General features: G+C 51.3%; 1 protein-coding gene across 2 annotated transcripts in view; it reads left to right on the top strand.

The window, feature by feature from the left end:
- Positions 1–22,068, top strand: part of LOC125951432 (neural-cadherin-like) — a 159,776-nt gene that overhangs the window by 35,097 nt on the left and 102,611 nt on the right. The window lies entirely within an intron of this gene.

Below are 22,068 nucleotides of genomic sequence, written 5' to 3'. Positions count from 1 at the left end.
GCCAATGATTCATATCTTGCGCAGCGCAGCCTGCCGGTTGAGGCCGAGGCGGTATATTTAATCACACACCGAGCGGAGAGATCCTTCCCCACCGGAGGAGCAGGAGAAGGAGGACGACTCCTCGGAAGTCAAGAGTGCGTTCATCGGAAGGTGAATCGATTTATTAGAGGTGTATCTTTTGCTGACTTGGGATTTCAGTAGAAAGCTCCTTAGAGAAAATACAGACTCTAGTGCAAACAATTAATCCGAAATTGTTGCAATCAAGAGCGTCTTCTGGGATTTCTACTTTAGTTGAGTGTCTGAGTTTTTGCACAAAAAAAGGTCTTTTATGGAGACGGAGAGAGTTAACTAAAACTAAAAAGAACCATTCGGTTCGGTGCTTCTAGAACATCTCTACTGAGGTTCAGTCATGTGCACTAACGATCACGTTCCAGCAGCAGTAACAGCAGCAGCAGCAGCAGCAGCAGATGCTACTCCTCATTCACGACCATTTCCGTTCCGGGGTTTTTTTTTTATGTTATTTATTTGCAACTTTCCTTAGTGCGCTCACTAGAGCAGAAGAGATAAATAATGCAGCCAGCATTTTCTCGGAAGAAAATGTGCATTTTCCCCCTTCGGCCGAGAGAAACTGTGTGTGTGTGTGTGTGTGTGTGTGAATAATAACTGTATTCGGTTACATTTTGTTCCAATTTGTGTTTGGTTTTATTTCATTTTTTTACGTGCGTGCGTGCCTCGATGCGGTGAGATGCCAAACCGTGGCGCCGTTGCGTGCCCGAAAGGATTCGAATACTTTGGAGCTTTACATGCGCACGCTCCGCACTCCGGAATCAGGCTTTATGCGAATGCCATAATGCGCGCCTCATTATCCTCGTGGAATGTACCAATTTATTGGTATCACAGTTGCATAATGTGCTAAAAGGGCGTATACCAGCTGCATACCATTAAGCATTGAGCGGGGAAGGAGGAGTGAGGATTGGTGTGGGGGTCGGGGTTGATATCGTGAATGCCAGCCACTGGCGCGCGGGCATCATATGTGGAAATATTCATTTCCATTCTTTACCATTATCATGTTTCTCGGTAAAGCGTTTTTGCATCCCAACCCCACACTCGGGCTTATTTTCGCATTTCTTCAATGCCATACACTGAGCGAGAGAGAGTGATAGAGAGCAGATGAGGTAGAGAAGAAGAAGAGAAAAAAAAAACAAAAGCACACATCACGCCCGGAGGTTGCGCTGCATCTGCTCGCGGCCAACCGTACCGTGAACGATGCCGATGCTAGCAGAGACCAGAGCATCAAACTTCATTTACTATGCATCGTATGCAGTGCATTCCGTCGGTCGGTCGGGGTACGATAGCATACGTGCCATTGATCCAGCGCATCCTCTTCGCGAACACACAGGCCACACTCCACGGAGATGCCCAGAATATTCGACACGTCGTTAATTTTCATTTCCGCAATATCGTTTCCGCTTGTGATTCCTCCATTTTTTTTTTTTTTGTTGGTTGGTTCCATTTTTCTCGCTCGCTTCCCCGGTTTTGTTGCTCCCCATTTCCTCGTTCGTTGGTTGCTGCTGCTGGCTTTGGCGTGTCCTTCTGGGCTGGATGAGTTGAGAATCAGGGCGCAAGTCATGACAGCGCAGCTTACTACGGGCTTCGTCTGCTGTAGCATAGCTTTACCCGGGATAGCATCATAACCATCGCTACTCACAGAGCATCGTAGGGACATGCTGGCCGGTATTGGTTGTCGGGGTTGCGAAGATGCAAGCGATTTTTCAGGCGAATGAAGATGAGGCGTTGTTGTGATCCTCCTCCTATTCGTTCATCACAGCCCACTCACCAGTTGCCCTCTCTCTCACAAACGACGCAACGTGGCTTCTTGATGGTTCATTGTAGCAACGACCCAGCCCAGAACGATGCATCATGACTGGCACGCGCCTTCCCAGGATGCAGCACTAGCAGCGGCTGCTTCCCTGGTAACCGACACAGCACACCATGCCAAACGAACGACCAACGCTTGCTACTTGCACCGTTTGGATAGTCGTCGTTTTTCTCGCCTCCTACTGACTGGGTCCTGGTCTTCTAGAGGGTCCTGGCGTGTAAAAGTCAAGGTCCCAGCAACCTGCAGCAGCAGGGCTCTCGGCTAACCGAAGGAGGCGACGGAAAGGCGTCCGAAGTAATTGCGTGAACGCTAGTTGAGCGACTTTATCCGTCGAGGATGCCTTCTCCACCATCGCCATCCACGGAGATTGTTTCTCTTTTCTTTTTCGCCATTCTTCCTTTTCCTTGCAAGTGCCTTCCTTCGAAGTGGCCCAGCCTTCCGGGGGAGGGGGGGTTTTGGAGGATAATTCATTCCATCGACCATTCAAAATGGCCTTCCATTAGCGTGCGGCGTGCGCATTCGTTCGGCGCGTTCGGTCAGCATCACCGCCCACGTACTTGACCTTACTCCTTGCTGATGTTGCGCGGGATTCTCATCTTGTAAGACACTTGCCTGGCATCTGGGCCCGAGCCCGAGATTTTCATCCGCTCCGGCCCCGATTCCCGGGAAACTCTGGAGAAGGATTTTAAATTTATGGACGGGAAAACTGTCGCCGGCGATTGGACCGGCGATCGGACCAAACTGACCATGAATAACGAATGCTCGGGGCGTTTCTCACCACCACCCCCCCGGGAGGGTGGCAGCTAAAGTGCTTCCATCGAGCGAGATTCACTTTGCTGCGAGGAATATAAATCATCGAGGTTTGCAGCAAGCAAGCAAGCAAGTGGTGGTCATGGCGATGGTAACGTAATGCCACGTTGAGGACGTTGTTTTTGGGGGGGGGGGGGGGGGGCGTGAAGCGAAATGTAACGGACCCGAGGAGGAGGAGGAGCCATACTATCATGCAAATGCTTTCCCGGCTTCCTCCCCCTTTTTTTATAGAACATCGTTACAAGAATTTCGGGGAAGGTTTTTCGATGTTATTCCTCACCCGGAACGTCGCTGCTTTTCGTGGAAAATTCCTCCCGGTGCCTCGATTGATCGGTTGTTTGCTCCCATCGCATTCTCTCCTCCTCTACCGGGGGTTAAACTTTGAATTTTGAACTTTCGAAACCGTTGTTAACTGACACGCGTGCGTGCGGCAGTGACGACATTGCTGCTGACGACGACGACGACGACGACGACGAAGGCCGGTGAGCGGAGTGATTGATTAACGGATTTTCGGACGGCCGGAAATCGATCACCGGCGTGATGCGCGCGCGCGCGCGCCGGCCTTATCACCACTTTGCCATAAATTGACTGATTGACTTCTTGCTTCCTCGAAATCTGCACGACACGAAGCATAGCATCAAGACCCACACGGGGCACGGTTTAATTTTTTCGAGCCTAATACCTACAGATACCTTTGACCTCCGGCAGGACCAGCGCCCTCCTACTCCTCGTTACGCTTGTCAACTGCTGATGCTGCTGCTGCTGCTACTGCGGGGTGATCGAAATGGTGTCACAATATCGAACAGATCGACGAGGGATGAAATTCCAGCAGCAAGTAGATTGTTCATTCCACTCCGGGTTTGCCTCTCATCAACTTCCTTCAGCCTACTACAGTCTGCTGTAATCCTCGTCAAATTATCTTTTCCTCGCTCTCTCTTCGGCGCCCTCTTTGATGCCCCAGAGTGTCCATTGCTTTTGACGTATCCGGGGAGTATCCGTCGCTTTTTTGACATGCAGCCACCTCACCACCCCAGGGATCATTTCTGGATTTCCTTTGGCTGGCAGGCTGGCAGGCATTACGATTACGCTTACGTCGCCGCCAGCGATTTGTCAATGTGAGATGAGCGCGAAAGGGAATGCGAACCGAAGGAGGAATATCGGGAATGGTTGAAAAACAACTTGACAACTTGATGACAGGCTTGAGTCGGCAATCTGCCCTCCCCCCACTCGCGGGGCGAGGCAGGAGGTCGTTGTACTTCCGCGTACCTTGGACCTAAAGGCCAAGGAAAAAGTGTATTTTTGTTCCACGACGAGATTGACGAGATGAAACCGGGGAGACTTCTCGTGGAGCTCGGAGGAAAATCAAATGACAAATTTTCCTGCCGTTGCCGTTGGTGCGAGAGGCTGCGGTGAAGCCTATCTTGTCAATCGTTTCATTTAGCCGCGGAACAAGCTCGAACGCCATCTCGGTATCGTTGGCCGCGATCTGTTGGACTACCTGGGCTGGGATATCTGGAGCACACAAGCAAAGGTCTGGAGCACTAAGAGCAAAGCCACTTCTCACCGCAAACGTGCTCGAGATAAGCGAGAATCCCGTGGCCCCGTGTGATGACAAAAGTCACGCTTATTTCCGATGTTTCCCTAGCCTCTGTGTGCGTGTGTGTGTGTGTGTGTGTGGTACGCTTCATCGAAAGGTGATACCACGCCGAAGAAAGGGAGGTCCATGGTTTTAGTGGTTTGTGGTTTTCACCCAAAAACAAGCACTTCTGACACCATTATTGACGGTTGGTAGAAATATTATCTTACCGCCGCTTACACCTGCCACCAGCAACCTGTTGTGTCGCACCTTGCGGCTCCAAGTGCTCCCCGATATCAATGACAGACTGTGTTTGCCTACCTAAAAAGACGCTCCTCTTGGGATGACAGTGGAGCTGACATTTGAGAAGGGAACACACCGAGGCTGTGTTTCCACCGTGGAGTAACCACACACTCATCGTCGTCGTCGCCATTGTTGTTGGTGGTATCATCGCAAACATACGCCATACGGTGATAAGACAAGCGGAAAGCGAGTGAAGGAAAATCGGCGAAAAAGAACAATCACAAGACCAGGAGCCGTGTCTCACAATCACTCACAATACAAACATTTCATAACATTCTAACCATTCACGGCGACAGTAATGGCGGTCGGTCGCGGTCGCGGTTAGTCGGTATGAAAAAGTGTAATGTGTTTTGATTTGAAATCACTACCGCAGCCAGCATACATTGTTTTTCGGGGGAGCTACATTTCGTTCACGGAATGTACTGTACGCCCGTACGAACCCGCATGAAACCCTCACCCACCATCAACGTATGCTTTATGCTTCATTCCCTGCGAACGATATTGCTTTTTCCCTCTGCGCTCTAATATCGCCATAACGCCACCAGTATTTTGCTGTGTGCGCGTCTGTGTGTGTGTGTCTGCAGCGAAGAGGTGATGTGCGAAGATTGACTTTAGATTTTATCGACATCCGCGGGTCCCTTGGCCTTGGTACCGACCACCACCACCACCACTACCCCCGGACCCAGGACCTACCGATGATCGTTTCGTAATACAATAAAACATTGTTTACGACATTCCCCGGACACGACATTCCCAGAACCGCCCGGGGCGGCCGCTAGAAGCGAGTGGAATGGAGCTCCGGGGAACATCGCAAGTAATCAGCTTCCGCGAAATTGAATCTTGAAACCGCACGTTGTCTGATGGCATTACTGGCGGATTTGCGATCCTGGCCCGGTCCCGACCACGGTCTCGGTTTATCCCGTCCTCGGCCATGTTGTCGGGTCGTCATCGCCACGGTTCGATGGATTGTATTACTTGGTGACTTGGGTGCGGCGGCACCATCTGTTGGATGCTCGCGTCTTCGATTTTGATGCAAAAGAAGTGAACAGTAAGAAGCGAAATGTTGACAGCTAGACGCAGCTGTCAGGTTGGTTTTGCTTTAAGTTCGCTTCAACGCTAACCAGCTTTCATCATCATCATCATGATCGTCATCAAACCATCATCCAACTCGGCGGCGTTCTCGCGGCATCTAATGAGCAATGTGTGTCGTGGCCGCATGACAATATGTCTTCACACTTGACTTCCTCGGACGGGTCGGTTCGGTCGGTCCGTGTGCAACGTCAGGTAATTGCTCGACGTTCCTCCAGCGCCTAACCTATCCGCGAGCTCACCACGAACAGCGTGGTGTGTGTGTGGCGTGGCGTGGCGAAAAGGGGAGAGTTTCTCCACTCCACTTAAAAACCTCGACAAGTGATTGTGTATCCGTCACTCCGACTTACCACACACACACACACACACACGCCCGAAACGCGTGGTTCCCGTACTGAGCTTTACGTAGAGCCCCGGGATTCTGGGATATTGACAGACGCGAGGAGACCGCCGGAAAGCGAACGGCACTCGGTACTTTGGCACTTCAGTCACGTATTCCAGCGCCTCCTGCGTGTCTTTCCCGTGTCGCCTTCGGATGTCGCCCTTTTGCGGATCAGTGTTTGAAAGTTCAAGGCCCCCTAGATGCTGCTGCTGCTCGGAAAGGGAATGTCTCGTGGCACAGCTTTCGGTTCGCCTTTTCCGGGGGCGAAAAGAAGGTCGTTGTGAGCGAAACGGATGGATCATTAATTTAATTTCCCTGATTATCGAGCACAATTCTAGACGACCGGGAGGGTTACCACACACACACACACACACGGGCGTGAGCCCGACCGACTTATGTTGAGGTTTTGTGAGGTTCGTAGATGAGACGCCATTGTGTGCTGGTAAGCGGCGCGTCGCACGTCAAAAGCATCATAAGCCAACATATCAAACCACATACAAACACAGCCACACACACACACATACACGTGCGCGTGCACGCTCTCGTTGGTGGTGATGCTATTCATCGTCGCGATAAAAGGGCGTCAGCGCCATTGATTGACACACTGTGTGCAGTGTTCGGCGGTCCCCGCTTCGAACCTTCCCTAAAATTCGTGGGAAAATCAGGAAAAGCTTATCGCGCCTCCCAACCCCCACCGATGCGACTGGTGAGCGATTATGTGCGCGATAAGTGATAAGTAGATTTGCGTCGCACCTAGACGACTCCAGGAATTCCGGGGGTCCGGGGACATGATTTGCGGTAAAAGCCCGTGAAATGATTGGCAGCAGGCGCGCACACACACCACTGTTTTGGGGCGCTACTGATTGGGTTGGCCCGATTAGAAGGCGTTTTAATTTGTGAAGCGCTTCATCCGAGCACACACACACACACGGACGGACGGCCCCCTAATTCTATGCTCATCAGCGACGGTGGACGTTGGTTTTGATCAATCTCCGAGTGTCCGAATCTCGGGGCTATTCCAAGGTTTGGGGGGAAAATCGAATTAAAAACGGCCGAGGAAACACACACACACACACACACACACACACATACACCGAGGACCACATCGATCTCGGGCGGCACTCGAAGCACGACAGCGACAGCACCAGCATTTCGGAGTCTCCAATTTTCGGAGATTAAACGTGAGCACCGATGGCCCGGTCCAGTCCGGCCATTTGGTGGTTTGTCTCATTTGTCTTATCTTTCGTGCAACGTAATTATGGGCTTTTCGCTTTCGAACATCACAGCACGTCGTCCTCGTCGGGGCGTCATTGTGCATTCTCCGGGAACTCCGGGATAATTGAGTTTTTTTTTGTCCGGGCTGTTGCAATTTGCTTGGAACTCGTTCAGTTTTGGGGAAGGTTTTTTTGAGAGGAAGAGAGGGCCACAAAACGGGACCCAAAGCAACCGTTACGCATCTCGGTGCACGGCATAGCAGCCTTCATCCTTTTGCGTTTTCCGTGCGTCGGCCTCGAATCTTCCACTTCCACTTCACATTAGCAATCAAGCTGCTTCGGAAAGGGGGGGTTTGGAAGATCCAATCTGATCCAACGCTCAAAAGCGAGCTAATTTGATTTCTTTGACGGACTTAAATCACCGGCTTGCTGGCCAGCAAAACAAAAAAACCCTCGAATCGAAGGTGACAAGGCGTTGGGAATGCAGATGGACTCCTTGCGTACGTATGGACAGTTCCTGCAATCAATGAGGGGGTGTTTTCGTTTTAGAGAAAGAACAGAGAGTGCTTGACGGGCCTCTTCCGCTTCGTTTTAAAAACCTTCAAATCTACTCGACGAACAGTTGACGATGAATCGGTTTTACCCAAAAACACCCGAAGGTCTTCACCGAGTTCGAGTGCCACCTTGGCCAGCTCCGTTTTTGGGGGGAAATTCGATTTCCAGTCACTCCAGTTCCTGATGTGTGTTTTCGTTTATGCTGCTTCGTTATGCTTTCGATCGTTTAGTGAAGTGTTTTAACGTTCTTCCTTTTTTTCTCTCTCTCTTTTCCAGGTAAGCTGTTTTGAGCTGTCTGACGCAATACAAACAAACACAAGGGATAACGGGAATGCTAAACGACATCCAGGTATTCGGCAAAAAAGTGCGAAACAGCTTTCACATTGAAAGGAATCGAATGTAGATTATGTTTCGTTTTGTCAACTTTTCGTCCCGTACTCTGTTTCACTTACGCACACGAGAGTTGTAGTTAATTTTCCCCAATTGTTAAATGCAATTAGCAATTCTCTCCGTCCCTGGGGATCATTCGAAGCAGTTCCGAGGAGTTTTTTGAAAGCCTCCCAAACGGACCATGACTTATGACACTTTCATCCAGCACTCGGTGCTTACGGTGTAGACCCAAAAGTCACTCGCTGCTGCTGCTGCCGCATCGGAGGCAGACACAAAAGTTTGTGCGGTTGAGCATCGGAGGCCGGCCTTCGGGCACCATAAGTGAAGTTCCGTGCCACAGCATGCGACATGCAAAACAGGTCCTGCTGGATCTGCTGTCCTGTCTGTCGCCTGTACAGTTGGTCATCTGGTCTGCTGGACGAGCTGGACACTTGGACGCTGCTCTTGCTGTTGCTGCTAGTGGTGGTGGTGGTAGTGGGATGGAGTGCTTGAAACGCCGCAACCGCAGCATTAAATCCATCTCTTGTTCCTGCTTTTGGTGCCGCAAGGGCTGGACAGCTGGGTGTTCTGTTTTGTCCAAGGGGTAGGGCTATCGATAAACGGCACCTGCTGCAGCTGCCTGGAACCTCCTAACCTCAGGGGCAAGTTTTCGGGCCGGCAATGGCAGATACTGAGCCAAGAGAACAATATTAAACTAAAGCTGGTTGTATGTTGTTTAAACATTTGTTTTCAACTTTTCCATTAGCTTGGCGACGATATCTCGAGAGGGGGGTTCACTTTTTTCATCGAAAAGAACTTCAACGACCTGAAAGTTGAACAATTCGCTCAAAACTCCATTTCAATCATTAAAAGAGGATTATTTACAAACAAATTAGATCCGAGGGATCAACAGCTGCAAAGAATCCCCACCACACCGGAATGTGCATTGTGCTATCCGAGGTCACCTGCTGCGCCCTGCAGCTAACTCTTGAGGCCAGCCATATTTTAATCACATCATCGTGAGCATCTCTGGGCGGTGGTTTCGAACAACACATCGGCTCGCTTCATCATCAGCTTGCGGTAAGGCGTCTACTACTACTCCTATCTACTCACGACTATACCACGAAACACGGTTCCCGGTTGCTTGTTCGCACACAGATTTCTCCTTTTTGGGACATCGAGCGTCGTTCCGACGACGATAGATTGCAGCCGGCAGCGGTCGGGTGCAGCATCCCCCAACCGCCAACCACCCCAAAAAACCCCCGGGCAACATCCTGGTGTCTGGAGCACAGTTGCGCTGCCAGTGGCTGATGCCGGTGCATGTGTAGTGCAGCGGTTTTCGTCAACTACTTCCACATGCCAACTACCCCACCCTATGATCCTCGGGTCATGCACTTCGCTTTGAATTTCTGACTTTTGGCCACCGCGGCTTCGGTACTAAGTGTGTTAGTTAGTTAGTGGGTTTTTCGGGGGGCCTGGTTTCCATCCCGTGTTTACTCGACACACACACAGAGGGGGTCTTGTGCAAAAGGGTTGCTCCTGAACATAAACCGCCATCCATCCCCCTATTGTGTCTAATGAAATATTTATTTCCCGTTTTTTGCATGCTCGATCCTCGGATCCGTTGAGCCGGGAACAGCACACGGAACCGATGTCGTTATGTGTGTGTGTGTGCCCTAGGTGACACCAGAACAAAGGTTTGCCAGCGATAGGATAGCGCTGTGCAGCGCTTTGCTGCTCTGCTACTCTGCTACTTCCGCTGCATAATCATGTCAATCATGTCATGTTGGACGTTGCTACTACTCGCTGGTACTGCTGCTGCTGCTGCTGGCGGACCTACAAAAACCCCCGAAGATTGTTACTGATACACGCTTGCCTTCCGTTGGTCCTTCTGCTCGACGAACAACAGAGACACTGTGTGTGTGTGTGTGTGTGTGTGTGTGTGTGTGCGTGCGTGTGTGTTTGTATTGCAATTGAGAGCTGAGAGTGTTACGTGCTACCTCGCTACTTCCGCTGCTCTTGCTCTCTCTATGACTCTCTCTCTCTCTCTCTCTCTCTCTCTTTCTCTGGTGTCAGTAGCAGCAGTAGAGGGGATGAAACTGTTGATACCGATGCACAGTGCGCTGCAGTAGTACGACAGTACAACAGTGCTTGCAGTGCAGAAGGGAGCATAAATATTTGTTCTTCTGGCATTGGCCACTCGCCACGGTTCTGTGGCCGGAAAGGTCCTGGAAGTCAGATTCATCCTCCAAAACCTCCCGCCCCTCTCCGGTACCGTTCCGGATCAAGGGTGGTTTTGCCAGTGAACCGTGGCCGTTCGCCTTCTGCATGCTCTGTGGCTTAGGAATCCTTGAGTTGAGTTATATTAGTGGCTTGAGCATCGGCAGCAGCACCAGCAGCAGCAGCAGAAGTATCAAACGCAAGCAGCAGCAGCAACCGTACCACAACTGGTACTGGTCCTTTGGTTGGTGGTTAACTGGCAACCCCACCACTGGAAAACACGCCAATGGTGACCATAAAAAGGGGACGAGTCTCTCTCTCTCTCTCCGGTGGTTTGCATCTTCGACAACCACCAGCAGCATCGGGAGTACAATGGTTGCGTTCACACCGGATGTCGGTTGTGGATGGGCTGTAGAAGGTTATGAATAATGCAAGGACTCGCAACGGAGGAGTTGGGTTCGGTCCAGCGCATAAACTAGCAGCAGCAGCAGCAGCAGCAGCACTCCTCGGCATCATCCCATTCGCACCACCACCGTTTGCTGCGTGGTCATACATTTTTGAATAACAATGGCCACCAGGATCACCCCGTAGGGGGTGTTGAAAAAGGAGGGAAAGGTGTGCCTTCGACGTGGCGCTTTCGTTGTTTTTCTTTTTTGCTTTTCGCGCCGCAATGGCGATCCCCAGTCATCAGCAGCCCCCGGTGTTCTGGTCTGGCCACCGGCTAATAGTTTACGTCCATCATTGAAGTACCGTTTAGATCTGGTGGTGGTAGATCTGTTCTCTGCTTATCCCTCTCTCTCCGTCTCTCTCTCTCTCTGCTCCCTTCTATTGAATGAAGATCACAGAATCGGTTGGGGCCGATGTCTGTGGAGCATTAACGGCCTTGGAAGACGAACACCCAACAGCATGACCGCGCTACGGTCGGCGAATTCCCTGTTCATGCATAATAACGACATGAAAAATCGTTTGCCCTGTCACGCGGGGTGGAAATTCGAACAATGGTGACAACATTCTTCGCCACCTGGGAGCTGAGCGGAGGGTTGGGCATTCCTTCGTTCAAAACAACAAGAGTGAAGAGTGACGAAATGAAAGGCGACGAAAGCTTCGATCTCGATGGCCAGTCACGCCGGGCGGGACGAGGCTTCGACAAACGGACGAGGACGGTGGGAATGATTGTAAATTGAATTCTTGTCATTTCTCACAGGACACCACCACCACCACCATCGAGCATTGGATAGCAGCATCAGCATCAGCAGCACAGCAGCTCGGCATGAGCTTTTGCTGATGAGCGTGCGCTGACAAGCGAGACGGACGGGACGACGGCCACGAGCTTGTCGAGGCTGATGACATCGCTCGATAGTCGTCCGAAGAAAGTTGATCCGCCTTGCCACAATGTCCTGCTTTCCGGTCCTTGTTTTAAGGCGGTTGTTAGGAATTTGAAGAAGACAATGCAGCTCCAAAGCCAGGATGGCGGACTTTTCGGAGCGATTTATAACGGTCGATCGATCGATGTTTTGTTGAAGAAACATTAAAAAAAAAGTCTGTATCTATGGGAGATCGAACATTGTTTTGCTGTATCCCTTGCCGAAGGCGTAACAAGGCGTAGCTTCGTATCGAATGCTAATCCTCCAGCAACGGGGACATTGATATTTAAATTAAAATGTATCCAACCACGTGCGAATTGATTAAGGGGGGCGAATGTTTAAGCAGCCAATCCAAATAAGCAAAAGCAAAAGCAACCTTGCTGCTGCTGCTGCTGCTCCGTACTCGCTGGCCAAATAGCCAAAGTTCGCTCAACGTTCCCACGCTTCCCGCTTTCGCTATCGAAGATAAATATTCATTTTACATGCCACCAGAAAAGGGTCCGCTAATCAGCGAAAGACAAACGCAACATTCTCTCTACTTCATTTACTCGGTCATGGCGGTGATGGTGGTGTTGGTGTGGGAGCAAATTGGTATTTGTTTTTCGACTCTTCATTATCTAGAGGTTCGGAGCACGGAAAGGAGGGAGGGGGGGGAAGGAGGATGAAGCATTAATCAAATTCATGAATCCGCTTTTACTCTCCGGCACCCACATTATGATAGGCCTTTTTTGGGTACATTTCCACCGTTCCGTTTTCTTGACTGATCCTATAGCTACAGGCTTCTAGAACTCGCCGGCACCGTCGTTTTTCTGATTTGATGCCACCTCGACACCTTCGCCCCGACCATCGGTACATCTTCCGCACGAACGCACTTCGCGTTCGGGTTGCGAAGGCATTGGTGACACTCCGGCGGCCTAGTCCTTAATTTCCGGCGTCGTCGAACTGGATGTGATACGCATACGCGGCGCGAATCGACTGCAACTTATGAATTGCTGCTCTTGGCTTGACTACCGGGCGCCCTCTAGCGGCAAAAAATGAACCACGCAAATGAACTTCAGCTCATCGCAAGACGACCTGCACCAGCACCTGCTGCTGCTGCTGCTGCTGCTGCTGCTGCTGCTGCTGCTGCTGCAGCTGCTGCTGCTGCTGCTGCTGCTGCTGCTGCTGCTGCTGCTGCTGCTGCTGCAAAACAAAAAACCGAAAAAAAAATGAAAGCAGAAGGCTCGCCGTAAACCGAGAACCGAGAACCCAAAGACTCACTCGCGGCATATTTCGTATGCATGACGGCAAAACGCCAGTCCCGGCGGCACGTACTGCGCTGTGACAAATGTGTTCGCAACGCGGACAAACTCGCGACCGGTTACCGGTCGCTTGCTTCGCTGCGGTACGTGTACGCGGTGAACATAATTTTTCACGGCACTGGAAAACACCCCGAGAAAAGCCGAGAATCCGAGATGTGGTGTTCGGTGTTCGGTGAAACCAAGCGTTACGTTCTTTAGCGAAGTAGTTCCCAGAACGATGTGCTCTCGAGGTCTGCCATGGAGGGTGTTCAGGTGTGTATCAAGCCAGGCCGGGGCGTATGGTCATACATTTCGCATACATTTGACCTCGCCGTGTTTGCTTCCATTCTGAAATTCGTTTAACCTTACTCGGGACGTTCCCGCGGCCTTCTGAGGCAGTCCTAACTCTACCAAGAACCGGGGCTCTACCAAGAAGCCACACACAGACACACACACACTCGCAGCTAGAGAACGGGTCTTGTCATTACCACGAGCTCCACGACACAACACAACCAGCGCACGGCGTACTCAGATCTGTACGGAGGATACCTTTCCATCAAGCCTCCGTCAACTAGGAGTGTAACCTGGTTGGCTAGGGGTTCGTGGTAAGGAAAATTAAACTCCCAAACACACACACACACACACACGTACAAACACTTATGTCGCATGAATGCTCGCACATAAAGTGCGTACCGTGTACGCGTCACACCAATTGGCAACGGTACGGTGCGTGCCACACTTTTCATTAGCATGCCAGTGCCGGGAAGGGGATGGTAAGGGAAAGGTGAAGGTGAGGGGGTCCACGGTTCACAAATGTTGTGCGAAAACTTTTCCTCTACGCAACCGGGCCCCAGGCCCAGGACTTAAGCAGCAACAAGCGCCCGATGACGAGCTGGAGTTGGAGACGAACAAAAGAAGCTCCGAGGGGTTTTTCCGGGGTCCATGTCCAGAGCATGGCACATACGACATGATGTTGGCGCGTCCGTGCGGCGACCACTAGCTGGTTCTCATTATACGCCCGTTGGTCGTCACCTTTACAGGGTGGAGCATAAAACATGTTTCACGGATGGCCACAGCCACACACACACACACTCATACGTAAAGGGTACACGCAAGTAGCAAGTTTCTTGGCAACTTGGCTAATCGCCTTCAAGAATCTGCGGGGAAGCGAGTCCAGGAGTCCAGGGAGCAAAGAATCCAATAAAACACTGGACCTGGCGACGACGTGCTCACTGGTACCCGCACTGAGCTTTGGCTGTGATGGATGAGGAGGCAGTGGCCAACAGGACTCCCGAGTATCTCTGTCCGCTCGCCAGCAGCTTTCGATGGGAAAACTTTGTTTCGGACTTTGACTTCGAGTCGTCGGGGCGCGGTCGACGACGAGGGTTGCTCACGAGAAGAGTGATTTGTTGTGAGCTCCCGGTGCAGGAAGGAAAAGGAAACGAGAGGCGTAGCCGCGAACAACAAAAGCGAAAGCCTAAATAGATAAATCGCCGCCAGAACATCCCGCGATGCCATGCCATGCCGATGGTGGCGTCCGATGAGGACTTTCCTCTAATTCCATAATCCTCGAGGGTTCTCCTGGAGCAGTACAGCGGAGCCTGCAGGTGGATAGTGATCGCAGTGATGGCTTACGCACTCTTGCCCCATAGTTTGAAGCAGTTAAAACATTGCCCCAGCGATCCACCATTAACGTGATTCATGTTCCAAAAACAAAAATCGACCGCAAACGAAACGAAACACCGCGTGGTAACTGGTGGTTTTGGCCTGTTTGTTCTGTGGCCACTAGACAGACCGGTGAAAGGCCGGGTTTCGGGCAACCGGTCCGGCCACGTGGCCACCGCTACCGCATTGGATCAATGGCGATTTATAAAAATTATCCAGGTGCTTACAGACATTACCTCGTGTGTGTTTGCGAGAGAGAGAGAGAGACAGACAGAACGAGGCAGATGATAAGAGATGAAGAGATAGTGAGGCGGAAGTGGAGAAAAGGGAATCTAATCCTATCATAAATTTGGGCTGCAGCATAGTGAGGAAAAAAGGGCGCCAAAAACCGGATACCGGGTATTAGCTTTTTACAGGCGCCAGACGATTCATTTTGGGGCCGGCCCTGGTAAGGACTTAAGCCTATCCGCCCTATCCGATCCGGAAAGCCATTCCCAGGTGCCGGGGAACCAAGCCTGTGCTGAGCCTCACACGTCGCACACACAGACACACACCGACACACCAAAGGCGTCGGAGCTGTAAAGGGGGTCGGAGTGGTTCATGAATCATTCCATCCCCAATCGCAGAAGATCCCAAGTGGCAAGCCCTGGATGCTGCTGCGACAGCACCCCAGCACCAGGACACTGTCTGTGGCTTTGTGTAGGTGTGTCCCGCTGAGCCAGGCTCTGCGCCCCCCCCCCCCCCCCCCCCAGCAGGAGCTCAACATGCGCTTTCCCTCTTTCGGGCTTTTGTCGAAGGCGAAGAAGGCGCACGTATTAATGCAGACAACAAAATGGTGCCCCCTTTTTTGGGCCAAAATAAAGTGAACCGGGGCGGGCGGGAGTGGCAGGTTTGTTCGTTTGGTTATGATTTACACAACAATTGGTCTGCTGTGGATGACAAATGAAGGCAAGTAGTATGGAAGTTCATCTGTTCCACCATTCCACCAAGGCCCGGTTCACGATCCCTGTTGTCCCCGGAAGCTGGGGACCAATTTTTGCATAAATATGTATTCTGTAAGCGCGCGCCCGCGTGTGTGTGTAGAGCAAATTGGATTAACTAATGTGATGTTTCCTTTGTGTGATCGATTATGATTATGAATAGCCCTAATCATTAGCATTAATTGGGATTACATTTATGAAAATGAAATCCGCAACACGAAAGCACACGATATCCAGCTTCTCTTACTGCACAACGGACTGGCAATCGTTTTAAGGATAGAAACTTCAAGTCCTGCAACTGTCTTACTTGCTTACTTATCCGGCGCTACAACCGACGAGCGGTCTTGGCCTGCCAAAGAAGATTCCTCCACCGCTCGCGATCGAGCGCCGTCGTCCTCCAAGTCGGTAGTCCTGCTATTCTGGCGTCAATGTCGATACCGTCGCTCCATCTCGATTTGGGCCTACCACGCCCTCTCTGTCCATCCGGAAGGCCTAAGAAGACTTTACGGGCTGGGTCGTCGTCTGCCATTCTCATGACATGCCCAGCCCACCGAAGACCCACCTGCAACTGTCAGTCATGATAATAATGAGCCATCGAGAGCAGTATCCATTTCGAATTTGTTGACGTAAATCTGCAGAGCCAATCGTGTCGAGCCAGAGGTCACTGAGATTGAATTCCCACGAAACCGAAACCGCGCCACAAAAGCCCTTTTCCTGGAACAAGTCGCCATCGCGAAAAACAAAAGCAATCCAATGCGTGACAGCACGTCATCATCATCGGTGACCTTCCGAACCAACAGCAGCGGTTAATGCCCGAGGCCCGAGTTCCGAGCCAGTTCTTTAAATTAACTTTCTCCTCCCATCCATACGTGGCGTGCACGTGAACCCCCCCGCTCCCGGTCAAACGGACCACCAACGGTCAGCTACCTGCCAGCTAATTGACAAAGTTCGTAGGCCCCAGTCCACGGTGAGTCGACCGGATTTACGTGACGTGACCTCGTGCGCGCGGAATGCGCGCGACACCGCGAGGCAAATTGTGTTTTGTGTGGAAATTGGAAAAACGGATCCGGACCGGTGCTGCTGTAATTGAAACCATTCGTCCGTGGATTCGTGGCCGATCCACTGGCCGGTTGTCCTGCCAAGTTGTACCCCCTTTGTGAACGTTTGTGCTGTTTGTGTTCCTGGTTTATTTTCAGTTTCGGATTTGTTTTTTTTTTTTGTTGCTTGTGACAAGAGAACGAGAGAGAGAAAGAGAGAAAGGGATGGTAAAAACCAATTATCAGCCCCGCATCGATCCCGGGCCCACGACATGCATCATTAATCGGAATGCGCCCGGGGAAAGTGATTAAAACCAGTCGCTAACCGGTGGCCCAGTCCTAATCGTTTCTGATTTATTCCCTCCCGGGGGGGAGCCGACTTTGACTTCAACTTCGACTAACGATAGGAGCGCCAGGTTGAGTTTATGGTCCTTTAGCGCCCGCCAAAAAAGTTTGCATCATCAACTCGCGGCCTTTCAAGTTCGTGGCCAATCCTTTTCCAACTCCAGGTGGTGGAACTGGTGGTGGAACTGGTGGTGGAAGGGAAAACATGATCCCGAAGAGTTGTTGGAACCATCGCGGCTCCATTTCAATTTTCGAGGGGCTGCGATCCGCGTTGCAGGGTGATTGAAGAGGACAAACTTTTCTCCCAAATGTTCTGCACCTTCCTACCGGTGGTGGTAGTGGCTGGTTTGACGCAAATATCAATCACTCCCAGGGCCCGCCGTGCGCCCCTGGAAAGGAGGTAAAGCCGCGCAGCTCAATGAACCGAGCGGAAATGGTGCGGTTCCATCTCTTTTCAGTGATGCTTTCTTTATGGTCCTTTTTTTGGCGAGCGATTACCACCGGGAAGGGGGGGGGGGGGATGAGAAGTTGTTCGAGAGGATTTTTGGCCGAGAAGACGAATTGGCGTGGCTGACTGGCTGACTGGCTGGCTGGCAGGAAGTTCCTCGTTTTCCACCGAGATGATGGTGAGAAAAAAGTGAGAAACCGAAAGAAAAATGAGGGTGAAATAAAAAGCATAACTTTCCTCTCATGATGGATGAGCTCACCACTGCTACCCCGTTCCCTGTGTGTGTGTGTGTGTTTAGAGAGCCGACGGTGAAGTGCATAAAAACGGAAACATAATAACAACTTCTGCCTTCTGTATACTGCTCCGTGATGGCGATGAAGGTGGCAGAAGCAAGGCCACAATATGACGACTTTCCGCTTCTCCTTCCCCACGCAAAAGCGCGAGACCAACGCGTTTGATATGTCGAATCAATATTTTATGCTGCGAGCGTCGAGGTGCGAAAAGTTCGCGAGACGCGAGATGGTGCTTTGTTTTTTGGGATGTAAAAACTCTCCACTCCCTACGCGTTCTTTCGAAGTCCAAATACCGAAGGAACAAGCCCTAAAACAAGATTCTCGTTGGTCACTGCTTTCCCCCCCTTCTCGCTGTCCCCTCCCCCCAAACCAATCCATCATTCACTCACGGGAGAGCGAAAAAAAAGGTAACCGGAAAATGGAATACCCAACCGGAACATATCGAGGCGAGGGGATGCCACGTTGTGACCAATTTGTCGACGTCTTTGTTGCTGTCCGTCCGTTTTGTTCCGTTTGGCTGGTTGGCCAGCCTGCCGGCCGGAATGGGCAATTGATGGGAGCCTCCCCCTCCCCCCCCCCCCACCCTCCCGAAAAGGGTGGTTTGATTCGCAACAAGCAGGAAAAGCACAAGGAACGGCGAAAGAGGCGACCGAACAAAAGATGATGGTCATAAAGCGAAACAGATGACAACAGATGGCCGATCTCGGGGAGACGACCGACCGACCGACAAGACGATGTCGTCACGCAACCACCCCCTTCCCCGTTTGCCACCGTTATGTTCGGGTGGGGTGGTGAAAAATGAACGAAACGATATTAATCCTCAGTATGTTAAATAACGATCATAAAAATAACAAACGACACAACTTACATGCACTCGAAGGCCGTCGAGAAGTCACTAAAAGCCAGCCACCAATGGTGCTGCCGCTGGAAACCATTATCCTTATTTGATAATTTATCACCGCGCGAAGTGAACGCGAAGTGAGAAGGGGCAGGGGGGAGGTAAACACACACACACATAAACGGGTGAAGCATGTGTTGGAATTCGCGCAGCAATGGCAGCAATATACTTGAAGCATCGCGAGGAAATTTGAGATTCCTTTTTTTTTTTGGTTGCTGCGATGCTGAAACTCATTGGGTTTAGTAAATGAAATGAAAACTCAAGCTCGGTGGTTTGGGGTGCAATTGAGCGAGAGTCTAATTAAAATTTTATTCAACACCAAACGCACGGTAAAAGGGGTCGACATTCCGGAGTGGAAAGCAACGACCCCGTCTTCCGGTGGTGGGGAGGAAGTGTACATGCCGACGATGCCGACGATTGTTCCGAACCGATCGACGCATACCGAAACGAATTAATCGAGCTCTCCGGTATCGGCACTCGGGGTGTCCTTTTGTTTTTCGATGGGTTGGGGGGGTGCGTCACTTAATGTATTCTCACCATACCATGAGAAAGGGGATGGTCGAAGCGTCCGTTTTGCGGAAGATTGCTTATTATGTTTATGATAATGTTGTTGCGTAGACCGAAGCGTCCGTTTTGCGGAAGATTGCTTATTATGTTTATGATAATGTTGTTGCGTAGACCACAGCAGCAGCAGCAGCAGCAGCAGCAGGAGCAGCAGGAGGAGTAGCCCAGTCCGGTTGGTTCTACCGGTAGGAAGTAGTAGCGTAATCGAACCGGAACCGGAACATCGACTCCTTCGGGTAATGGGGGTTTCGATTTCATCCGGACGGTATCCGGATACCGGTTCGATACGCTTTGTCGAGCAGCGAAGGGTTTGTGCTGTTTGTGGTCAAACCCATTGTGCGTCGTCTTCGAAAAGGACACACATGACTCAAGATGGCGCCGCTCTCTAGCGCTCCTAGCTTCCTATCGGCCTCTCCATTCAGTAGCTGCCGCAAATTATAACCTCGAACTCGGTAGTTCTCGTTCTGCAGACTGGAGGACACTGCCGATCGCTTTCCGACCTTCCGATTTCCCGTCGTTTATCGAACACCGCACACACACACACACACACACACACACACACACACACACACACACACACACACACACACGAGTGTGATGTTTCCTGAGATATTTCCTGCCCCTTCCTTTGTCCTCGTGGCCTCGAGACGATGGTTGCTGCGATGCTGCGATGATGCGACACGCATCACCCATTTACCTAATCTCTTATTATCGCTCTTTGCCATTCAGTGTTGGTGAATATTTTATACCATCACCCCTCTTGTGTGTGTGTGTGTGTGTGTGTGTGTGTGTGTGTGCGTGTGTGCGTGTGGGTGGTAAATGTCGCTGCGCAAATGTGTCATTATCAGAACGACGACGACGACGATGACGATGGGCCAGCATTTTCATCGGATGCGCCACGAGAGAGGACATTAGCTGGCTGGCAGGCTGCAGGGTTGGTTGGTTGGTTGGTCGCTCGGTGACAGCTGTCATTGAAATTCTAAAACCCTCCCCTGCCTGGATGTATCACTCCACTCCTTTATAACCACAAAGCACCCCCACGACCAGCAGCATCATCACCATCATCAAAGAGTGAAAGAGAGAGAGAGAGCGAGAATCGTGGTGGTGATCGTGAGCTTGATCTCGATGGTAATGGTGGTGGCTGTCGAGGGCCGTAATTCATGACGATGATGGTGGTGGTGGTGGTGGTGGTGGCATCAGGTGTAATATTCAAATCGTTGCCGCACGAACTGATCGTAATCGTCGTCGGCGTCGGCGTCGCTGCCGCTCGGATTCTCGCGCAGCATTAATTATGCAGCACCATTTTCGATTCCTGCTACCCTCTCTGTGATGCTCGGCCTCAGCCTTCGATGCGTTCCTGGCTGGCGTGTTGCTGATGTTGTTGCGGAAAATCCCTTTCCTCAATTTTTTGTTTTGCTGTTGGTTTTGGTTTTGGTATTTCTCGCTCGTTTTTTTTTTTTTCAAATGCTGCCGACGCTGACGCGTAATGCGGTTTGCAGGCGAAGCGAAAAGCATGGCCCCGAGCCCGAGTATGGGTTTTTATGGAACCGAAACTCCCTCTCCCGGATGGGAACGTGTTGTGCGTTCGATAATGGTTTGCTTCGTCTTTTCATCGGATTCACACCGTAACCGGGTTCCGTGTATGAATTCCCTGGCCAGGGCTCTTGCCATCGTCACCATTGTGCCCTTCACCTTTCATTCCCCCCGCGAGGCATGAATGGTGAACGCCTGAGCGAGTACATTACCTGCTAAGCTGCTTGCCAATCAGCGCACTCGGAATAACATTTACATATTGATGAGCTGAATGCCCGGGTCCTGGCGTGTGGGTGTTTTCCTGGGGTCACGGGACCTACCAGCGGGAGTGGAGGGCAACATATTTTACACACACATACACACACACCGACTGGTGCACCAATGTTCGTTCATTAAGAGATGCTTCGGTGTTCGGAATAGAATACACCGGACAGACCGGGAAAACCAACCATCGGCTCTTTCGGTCGGACCAGCTCTTAAACACACGATTGTACGTTGTACGGGCCTATGGGCCCATTGTTGCCACTAATGAATACATGCAGTGCTGCCAGTTTTCTTCGGTTGGTGGTTGCTGCCCGGCTCTTACCTACCTGGAATGCTCGATCTTACGGATAGCCTCCCGTTGGTCGTAACCTTCGGTCAGCATTTTCTCGGATTCCGGCAACGCAAGACGTCTTGATCTTTAGCCTGCGATCCACGGGGTCACCGAGGGCAGCCGGGATTATGTTTCTTCTACTGCTTCGAGTTCGAGTTCGAGGTAGCGGCAGCGGCAACGGCAGCGATTGGACCGATGGTTTGAGCCAACGATCCATCCGATTCTGGGTGTGGTTTCGTTCGGCCGAGAGGCGGAGAGGGAGCCTGCTGGGCGATTCATTAAGGAAAGCACTCCTACCGGCCGATAACATGCCGATAGATTGGTCCAGCCGATGTCCGGCTGTCGCTCGCTTTCACTCGCTTCGATGTTTGTATCCGGAGATTGGAAGCCGGAGATCCCATTAGCCCAGGCCGCTGGCCGGAAAATGGCTACCTGCCAGTAACCGGCTCTGTAGTAACACGCAAAAACCGTTTTCTACTTCCTCTCCCCGGCCTTTTGGGATGGATTTTCCTGCAACTTCGCCAACCAACCCCTTGCTGTGCGAACCCTTTTTCCATTTGATTTTCCGATCCGAAAAATCCAGCTTCCAACGTATTGTCCAGCACGGGACAAATGGGTGTTCAACCCATTAACGGCTTAGCAACACACAAACACACACACACAGACGCA

This window comes from Anopheles darlingi, chromosome 2 (genome assembly GCF_943734745.1).
Source record: "Anopheles darlingi chromosome 2, idAnoDarlMG_H_01, whole genome shotgun sequence".
Taxonomy (NCBI): Eukaryota; Metazoa; Arthropoda; class Insecta; order Diptera; family Culicidae; genus Anopheles; species Anopheles darlingi.
Note: the sequence above shows the minus strand (reverse complement) of the source record. Positions and strands in the feature narration are given on the sequence as shown.